The following is an 8,698-nucleotide window of genomic DNA, read 5'->3' as shown; positions in this document are numbered from 1 at the left end:
TATATATATATATATATATATATATATATATATATATATATATATATATATAATCTGTAACAAAGATAGCCATTTTATAGATAACTATCTTACACATCTTATGTTTCCAATGTGGTAATAAAGGAGCAAAATGATATGAAATGATGTTGAAGAAATTGAGTATAGGATCAGACCATGTAGATTTTTACAAAATAAAAGGAAGGTGTTGCTGAGAGCCATAGCCAAGTAGAAATGATGCATGGCATTTTTGGTTGAAAGGTGATACCAGCAAGCCATTGAGATGATAAGATTATGTTAAGATCTGTATTCAACTGGATATTAGACTCCTGCTGTCCTCCTTGGCCTGCTACTTTGGAGCTCTAGCGGGACTCCCGGAGAGTTCCCATTGGTTGGGGAAGTGCGGGAGGAGGGATTTCCGGAGGAGGGATTTTCCTGTTGGTGTAGTGTGGCCTGGGAGAACGCTGCGTGGGTGGTTCGGCATATTTCCCGGGAGCCTGCGTGCGTGGCATTGGCGGGAGTTTCAGAAATAAAGTTTGTTCCTGCTTGAGTGGCTGGTGATTTTGTGCCCAGCCAGACTGCGGCCAGGTGTTAACAGGTTTTTTTTTAACAAGGGCACAATTTCATTTACATTTAAAGAAAATCTTTGAGGGGAAAAGGATTGCCCAGGGAAATAAATGCATGCAGGAAGCCTAGTTAGAGCTAGCACAGAAGTCTAAATGATAGACAAGGGTGATTTGGATGAGAGTAGTGATTTAAAAAAAAAAATAAGTGAAAAGGACAACTTCAATATTCTTTTAAAAGTTTGAAAGGTATAACAAAAGCTTTTAAAAGTTTAAAAGACATAACGTCTCACTGGTTGGGTATAGAGTTAAAGAAGATGGAAAGACATGACTCAGGTTTGTGGTATGAACTACAGGATGAAAATGGTGTCATTTTCTGAAATAAGAGCAGACTAGAGGAATAGGCAGCTGCATTCTGAGACTTTCAAATGGAAATAGCAAGGAGGCAAATAAATGCATAAGTCAGAAGGGAGCAAAGAAAAAGCAGAAAATAAAATCTAAGAGTCATCAGCATGGAAATGGTGTGAAATCCATAAGATGGATGAATTTGCCAAGGAAGAGAAAGGAGAGTGATTGAGTCCTGGAGCACTCTGGTGTTTAGAAGTAGAGCAGAGGGAAACCATGGAGAGATCAATAGTATGAGAGACAAAATGACAAGGTCACATATATACCTCCATTTATATCAGAAGAAAAGAGTAGAGACAATATTACAGAGACGGAAATGAGTACTTCCAATAATAGAATGATAATAGAATGCTCAGATTTGGGAATCACAACAAGCACCAAGCAATAAGAAATTCTCAAGTAGACATGTTATATAACATCAGACAAAGAGAAATTCTTAAAAGCAATCAGAGAATAAATAAATGTTTAAAAAAATCAGAAAAGCTAGATGAGTCACAAAGGAATGATGAGACATGTTTTGGGTTTTGTTTGTTTGTTTGGTACCAGGGATTGAACCCAGGGTCACTTAACCACCAAGCCACATCTCTAGCCCTTTTTTATATTTTATTAGAGACAGGGTCTTGCTGAGTCACTTAAGGCCTCTCTAAGTTGCTGAGACTGGTTTGAATTCACCATCCTCCTGCTTCAGGATCTCTAGGATTACAGGCATGTACCACTATGCCCAGCTGACAGCATGCTTTTAACCCCAACAATGGAAGCCAAAACTCAGTGGAACTATATCTTCCACCATGCTGAGGGGAACTAGCCATCAAGCTGTAACTGTAGACAGAAACCATTAAGTGCAAAATGAAGGCAATTTCAAACCAAAATGTAAACATACATAAATACATAAGAAAACTATACAAGGGAAAAAAACAAGAGTGACTTACCCTGTCAGATATGAAATATTATGAAGATACAGTAATTAAAATAGCTGAATAAATGGCAAATGATTAAGCCCACACATGAACAGCCAAATGTAGTGCCCCCCCAATGCAGTTTTGGGGGGTATGGTACTAGGGATTTAATCTAGGGGTGCTTTACCATTGAGTCACATCCCCAGAGGTCTCACTAAGTTGCTTAGGGCCTCGCTAAGTTGGCAATTCTGGCTTTGAACTTGGAAGCCTCCTGCCTCAGCCTCCTGAGTCGCTGGGGTTACAGGGATGCATTGCGCCCAGAAAAAAAAAAAACTGTAATTCTTAATAAAGTTACCTCAGACTTAGGAAAAAAGATAGACTATTCAATAAAAATTTCAAGACAACTGTATAGGCACTTTAAAAAGAAATTAGGATCTCTACCATATTATACCTCCCCCAAAAAAAATGCCAGAAAGATCAAAGATCTAAATGCAAAGAAGAAAAAAATGAAACCTTAAAAGTACTAGAAAAAAAATGAGAAACTTTAAATTTTAGAATGAGAAAAACTTAATTATGACCTATAAAAGAAATATGACTATAAAAGAAAAAAACAGTAAATTTGACTTCATAAAAAATAAAAAGTTTGGCATGTTAAATGTTTTAATCAGCTTTTTCACCCCTGTGAATAAAAGACCTGACCAGAACAATATCAGAGGAGGAAAAGTTTATCTGGGGGCTCACGGTTTTAGCAGTCTTAACCCATAGACAGCAGGTTCCATTCCTCAGGTCTCAAGGTGAGGCAGAACATCACCGCAGAAGAGTGTGGTGGAGGGAAGCAGCTCATGCAATGATCAGAAAGCAGAGAAAGAGATTCCGCTTGCTAGATACAAAATATAAACCCCCAATGACCCACCTCCTCCAACCACACCCCACCTGCCTCCAATCTTCATTCAATTAATCCCATCAGGTGATTAATTCACTGGTTGGGTTAAGGCTCGCACAAGCCAATCATCTCCCCTCTGAACCATCTTGCATTGTCTCTCATGTGAGCTTTTGCGGGGGACACCTCACATCCAAACAATAAGAGTAAAGAAACTCTGTGAAGTAAATAAACAAACTATAGTGGGGGAAAAAAAAGACAAATGTATTAATGCTGAAGTTTTTGAGGAAACCAATAAATGACACCCCTCTACCCTGCCTTATTTCAAACTGAGAAATAAAATTTCAGATATATGGGATAAATAAGTCTAGGTATCCATCAGTCAAGATGAGGACTATAGTTGTTAATTCTGTCTTATATACTGGAAATTTGCTAATAGAGTCGATTTTAGGTACTTTAACCACTAAATAAATAAATAAAAGGTAACTATGTAAAGATGATGGATAATTTGTTTAACTGCAGAAATCATTGCTCTGTGTATGTGGTGTGAAAACATCATATCTATACTTTAAACATATATGACTTGGGCTGGGGATGGGGCTCAAGCGGTAGCGCGCTCGCCTGGCATGCGTGCGGCCTGGGTTCGATCCTCAGCACCACATACAAACAAAGATGTTGTGTCCGCAGAGAACTAAACGAAAATAAATATTCTCTCTCTCTCTCTCTCTCTCTCTCTCTCTCTCTCTCTCTCTTTAAAAAAATAAATAAACATATATGACTTTAAAAAGAAGGAAAAGAAATAGCAACTTTATTTCTGGTAAAGTCTTAGTTATAATGCTCAGTAAGAAGACCAGATGGGTCTGCTATCAGGACCCCAGGTTGAGAAGGTCCTGAAAAGTATGACATGCTTGATACATAATATCAACACTGGCTTTCTGTCTTCAACACACCAATCTCCTACCTCTCTCAGGAACTTTGTGCTTGTTTCTCTTCTGCAAAGAAATGAGCTTTGTTAGATATTCTCAGGTTGGTTCCTTTTCAACACCTCAGTTCAGATCTGTATTCCTCACAGAGACCTGCTCAATACCTGCCTGAAGTTGGCCTCCTACCTTCATCACAATTATCACAGTCACAAATTTTCCTATTTATTTATTTGAGTAGCTATATGATATTTCTTTTCCACTAAAATATAAGCTCCATTAGAACATAGGTTTGTCTTATTCATCATTGTGTCTCCAGAACAGTACCCAATACAGATTATGTGTTCAATAGATATTCACCAGCATAGACAGAAGGTGTGCTGACACAGCCTAGAAGGGTCTGTACCTTGGAGACGTGTGGGACTAAAAAGTCACATTAAAAAAAAATGATAAAGAAAATAACCTGGTAGAGGGGGCAGAGCCCAATAGTCCCATATGGCAGGAACTCAAATATGTAAAAGGAGAGCAAAAGTTAAAGCTGAAAATATAAGCAGAGAGTAAGATCATAAAGGAGTTTTGCTCCAAATTTGGGCATTTAGTAGTCAGATTTACATTTTGAAAAAGTTCTTCATCCCTGACATTAAATAAAGTCTATGGCTAGGCTAATTTCTTTAAAAAAAATTAATGAATGAGGGCTGGGGTTGTGGATCAGCGGTAGAGCACTCGCCTAGCATGTGCGAGGTGCTGGGTTTGATCCTCAGCACCACATAAAAATAAATAAATAAAATTAAAGGTATTGTGTCCAACTACAACTAAAAAATATATATCAATGAATGAATTCAATATGGAGAATGGGTTTGAGAGGAGCACTTGTAGAGGTGGTGGACCAACCCCAAATCTTCTGCAATCACCTGAGAAATGTTGGCTGCCTTCAGGAAATACCCTGCGGTGGAGAGAAGTGCTTAGATATAAAACCACCAACAAAGGTTGATCCCTCTTCCCTTGCCCCCTGATCATGTCTCTTCATAACTTTCTGAAGGGCAGAAGTCACCATCCTGATTACACTCCCCACATGTCCCGCTGAGTGATTACTCTCCTGCACTTGGGAAAAATCACAAAACAAAGGGAGTCTCACAAGGTAGAGAAAAAATACTGGGTTTGAGGGGCTGTGGCAGGGAGGCAGAAAGCGACTAGTGCAAGTCTCTCCACCAAGGTGTCCTGTTGGAGCTGCAGTTACCCTTCCACAATGATCCACTTTGCTTGAGGACAACAGGAGGGAAGGCGAACAGGTTTTCTTTTCAGTGTCCTTCATTCTTCATCTCAAATTTGTCAAAGTCTCTTTTTCTGATTCTGCAACCTAATCATTAGCCCTAGACAGCCTTTGAGCATATCCCTATCTTTCAAACAAAGGCCTGAAAAAGAAATGGCAAGAACCACTCAAATGAATCTTTGGGCGAATCTACAAAATTCTGATTTTCCTCAAGGAGAAGGGCTCATTAAGTATAAGACCCTACATTCAGCCATGGCCCATGTTTACTAAAAAATGAAAAGAGGGAAAACTCTACAAAGCTAGCTCCAGAAAAAGAGGGGAGTCCATCCTGTGTCAAACCACAATCCTAGAAATTGAATGTTTAATTCATAGAGTAAATTACAAGAGATTACTTGTACAAGTAGCTGCAATGTCCTTAAAATTATTCTTTAACTGAGGAAAAGTTTTTTGACCTTTGGAGAAAATGCTTGCTTCTAGCTATGACTAAAAAGAGATTTCCTTCTTTCTCTGTTGTGTTAAGAATCTTTTCTTCTTATAAAGAAGGCACCACAGTGATTTATAACTGTCATAAAAGCCTGGAATCCTTTTGAGGTTAAGCTACTCAGCTATTCAACTTTTACTACAGAAACTTTGAAATTCAAAAAGAAAAAATAATGTAAGTTTTTGAAGGACATGTGTTGCTGTAGGTGATCCTGTTAATTAAAAGTGATTGCCTGCTAGGAAATCATACTTTAAAAAGTTTCATGAATTTATTAGAACCCTGAAGGTATCTTTGTATGCACAGAGCTTTACATGCCATTTATGCAATTTTGTTTCAGATCTGCTTAAAGCCTTGCTGACACTCCCAGAGCAGCTAAAGCTCTGCTAGCATGCGTATGTGTTTTGGCTAATTGAATTATGTGAAAATACATACTAATGAAGCGTTAGCAGAGGTGTTTGCTGAGTAGACTCTGAGTCTAATTTCTTCTAAATTAGGAGCATCTTTTTGCAGCAGATTAATGTTTTAGGAAAGGCTGTCTCCTTATAGGGGAAAAAAAAACATCAGTACATTGTCTAATATCGTGATTCATTTTTTTGCATGCTAAAAAGCTTTCTGCACACCTGATGAGTATGTTGCATGGGAGAAATCTAAAAGGCTTTTCTAATAATTTTTTAAAAGTGCACTACTCCGGAAAGACCAATGGTGTGTAATTATCCAATCAAATTAATGAGCAAATTATTAATCTTCTCTTAAAACATTTGAGGCTCCCCCCCCCCCCTTCTTTTTAATACACTTTTAAGAATGATTGTGTTTGGTTTGGTTTGGGGTTTAATGAAGATTATTATTTAATGGTTCTATTTGGATTTTTTTTCCTCGTGTCTATATGGAAAATATTACCTCGTAACATTTGTTGCTGTAATTCTGCGATCCCCTGATGCTGGTATTTGAGAAACACGCTCTGGCAACGCGGCGGTTGTTTTTCACCGGAACCCAGGGAGCTATCAAAGTCAGAGAACGTGCCTCTGTTTGCAGGAGAGGTGGGCAGGAAGCGAGATCCTGCGCGCTCCTCGCTCGCTGGCTGCGGCTGCGGGCGGGCAGCAATCAGCTAATTGCCTACGAGGAACGGGGAATCGGTGTGTGCTCTCCGCGGTCGCCTTGCGGGTCACAGACACCCGAGAGCGGCTGTTCTCTCGGTCTCATCATCGTCTTGTACCTTGTGGTCTGTTGCAGGGGATGGGGCAGAGCAAGAGGAGCGGGCAGGCAGCGCTCGTCACAGCGTGAGAGAGCCAAGCCCTTAGCTGTCCGTGAGCGCTCAGAGCGAGCACCACCGGGCTCGGGGACAGGAACCCGTGAGAAAACAGCTCCCGCGCTCTGCTCTCCTGCGAGTGCTTTAGGACGCACGATAGCCTTTAGAAATAAATGTAATCAGAGACTAATCTGGAAATCGTCCATGCAGCAAAAATATCGGATGCTTGGAAATAGTACAGCAAGCCGTGGAAAACAATTCAGGGGGCTGGGGGGGGGGGGGTTTACATATATAAGATCTAAGACAACATCCATACAGTATAAAATTAAATGTCACATCTATAGGTACATGTGTGTCATTTGTGCAACCAAAGAGAGAATCGTCCTTCATTATGAAAAGATGACCATCTTGATGGAAGTGGTGTGAGTCACGTAGGACCATGAAATCCGAAACAGAAAAGTTGCTTTTTCAGTTAAAAGTTAGAGTTACCAACCCCAGAAACCCTTAACCAGGTCTGTTTTCAGTTTCATCACAGAGAGCCCCAAGCATCTTCAACGATCCCCTCATCTCTCATCCCCACTGTCTGGGAGAGTTCCCTGGCCAGCTGGCATTTCCGTTGCTGTGATTATCATTGGTCACACATTTATGCCATATACCTCAGTAGATCTTTTTTACAATTCTTCTGCCTCCCTATCTGTGTTTTTCCCACAAATCTCCATCCTTTAGATTTTTTTTTAGGACAGCTCCATCATATTTTAGTAGGGTTCAAAGCCAGGATTGAAAGAGTTCAGTCCAAAGTTCTTATTCTGCACTTTCTAGTCACAGGTTCTTGTTCTGTTCCTCAGTTTCCAAATCTGCAAAATGGGCAAAAACAGACAAACCTGTCCTGCCTACCTTACAAGGTTTTTGAGATGACCAAATGTGGAAAAGGCTAAAACTTAAAGTGAACTGACTGTATTCCTGAAGAGTAAAATACCTGTATGATCTTATCGGGTCTTCCCACTTCTTTAAAATTTAACATTGCTTTCCATACCATGTTAACAAACTAGTGTAACTACTAATTTCCTGAAAGACAAGCTGATCAGCCTTGAAAAGTAGCTCTAGGGTGGAGATGAACTTACAGGTGATTTTTTAGGGTGTGTTCTTGGGATCAACACCTGGGAAAATGAAGGAAGAGGCGAGAGCGAAAGGAACAGAAATGGGCAGGGGGGGACGTTGAGCTGTGAGGCCGACTCTGCAGTCCTCAACCCATCCTGCTTGGAGCTCTGGGGCTGGAGTGCCCCTTCAGGATTGGCGTGAGGAGGGTGTAAGTTTTTTCTCCCTATTTGAGCAGTCACTGGACTCAGGCATTCCCTGAAAGGGTTTCTTCAGCAAAGGCAAATGCCTAGAAGCAACTGACAGGCTAGGGTTTTCCAGCAGGAGGGAAAGTCCTCTGTTCTGAGCAGGGAGCTGCGGAGCACCCATCACAACAGGCACCACGCTGATCTTTTGCTTTGGGCTTTTTACTTTTGGAATATGCCTGGTGCATTGTCCTGCTGGCAGAATATATTGATTTTCTGTGCTGGTTTTCAGGAATTTCCAGGAGTCAGAGCATCCAGGCTTTAGGTATAATTCTGTACAGGTCTGAATTAGCTGAGCATTTTTAACAATTTGTGTGGCAGATCCCTGGTAAAAAGCTAACTTACTCTCACACACTGTCTCTCTGCCCCTAACCTAGTGTTGTTTGTGTTACCCTCTGGGATCTGCTTCTTAAATCATCCTATCCTAACTTTACCCTAGTCTCACCCTTCAGAGGTCTATCTCTGGGTCTCAGACTTGACTTCCAGGACCTGCTGTCACATATCAGTTCTGCACACACCCATCCCTGGACTCCAATCCAAATCAACGTCCCCTGAGTCCCCATCAGAGAAAGTCAGATATTAGTAATCTGCTGTGTCTCCTTAAGCAAAGTCATTCAGTAACTCTTTCAACTATAAAGCAAGAAGATACATTGTTTTCTGGTTTGATTCAAAATTATGAGATTTTACAACCCAATCAGAC

The 8,698-nt window shown here is 40.4% G+C and overlaps 1 long non-coding RNA gene across 1 annotated transcript in view; it reads right to left on the bottom strand.

The window, feature by feature from the left end:
• LOC107140552 overlaps nucleotides 1–6,792 on the bottom strand; it is a 16,827-nt gene extending 10,035 nt beyond the window's left edge. Inside the window, exon 1 of the long non-coding RNA XR_001503293.2 lies at nucleotides 6,310–6,792. This is a non-coding gene — a long non-coding RNA (uncharacterized LOC107140552). The remainder of the gene's footprint in view (nucleotides 1–6,309) is intronic.
• Nucleotides 6,793–8,698: the final 1,906 nt, after the last annotated feature.

Source organism: Marmota marmota, unplaced genomic scaffold (assembly GCF_001458135.2).
Source record: "Marmota marmota marmota unplaced genomic scaffold, marMar, whole genome shotgun sequence".
NCBI lineage: Eukaryota > Metazoa > Chordata > Mammalia > Rodentia > Sciuridae > Marmota > Marmota marmota.
Note: the sequence above shows the minus strand (reverse complement) of the source record. Positions and strands in the feature narration are given on the sequence as shown.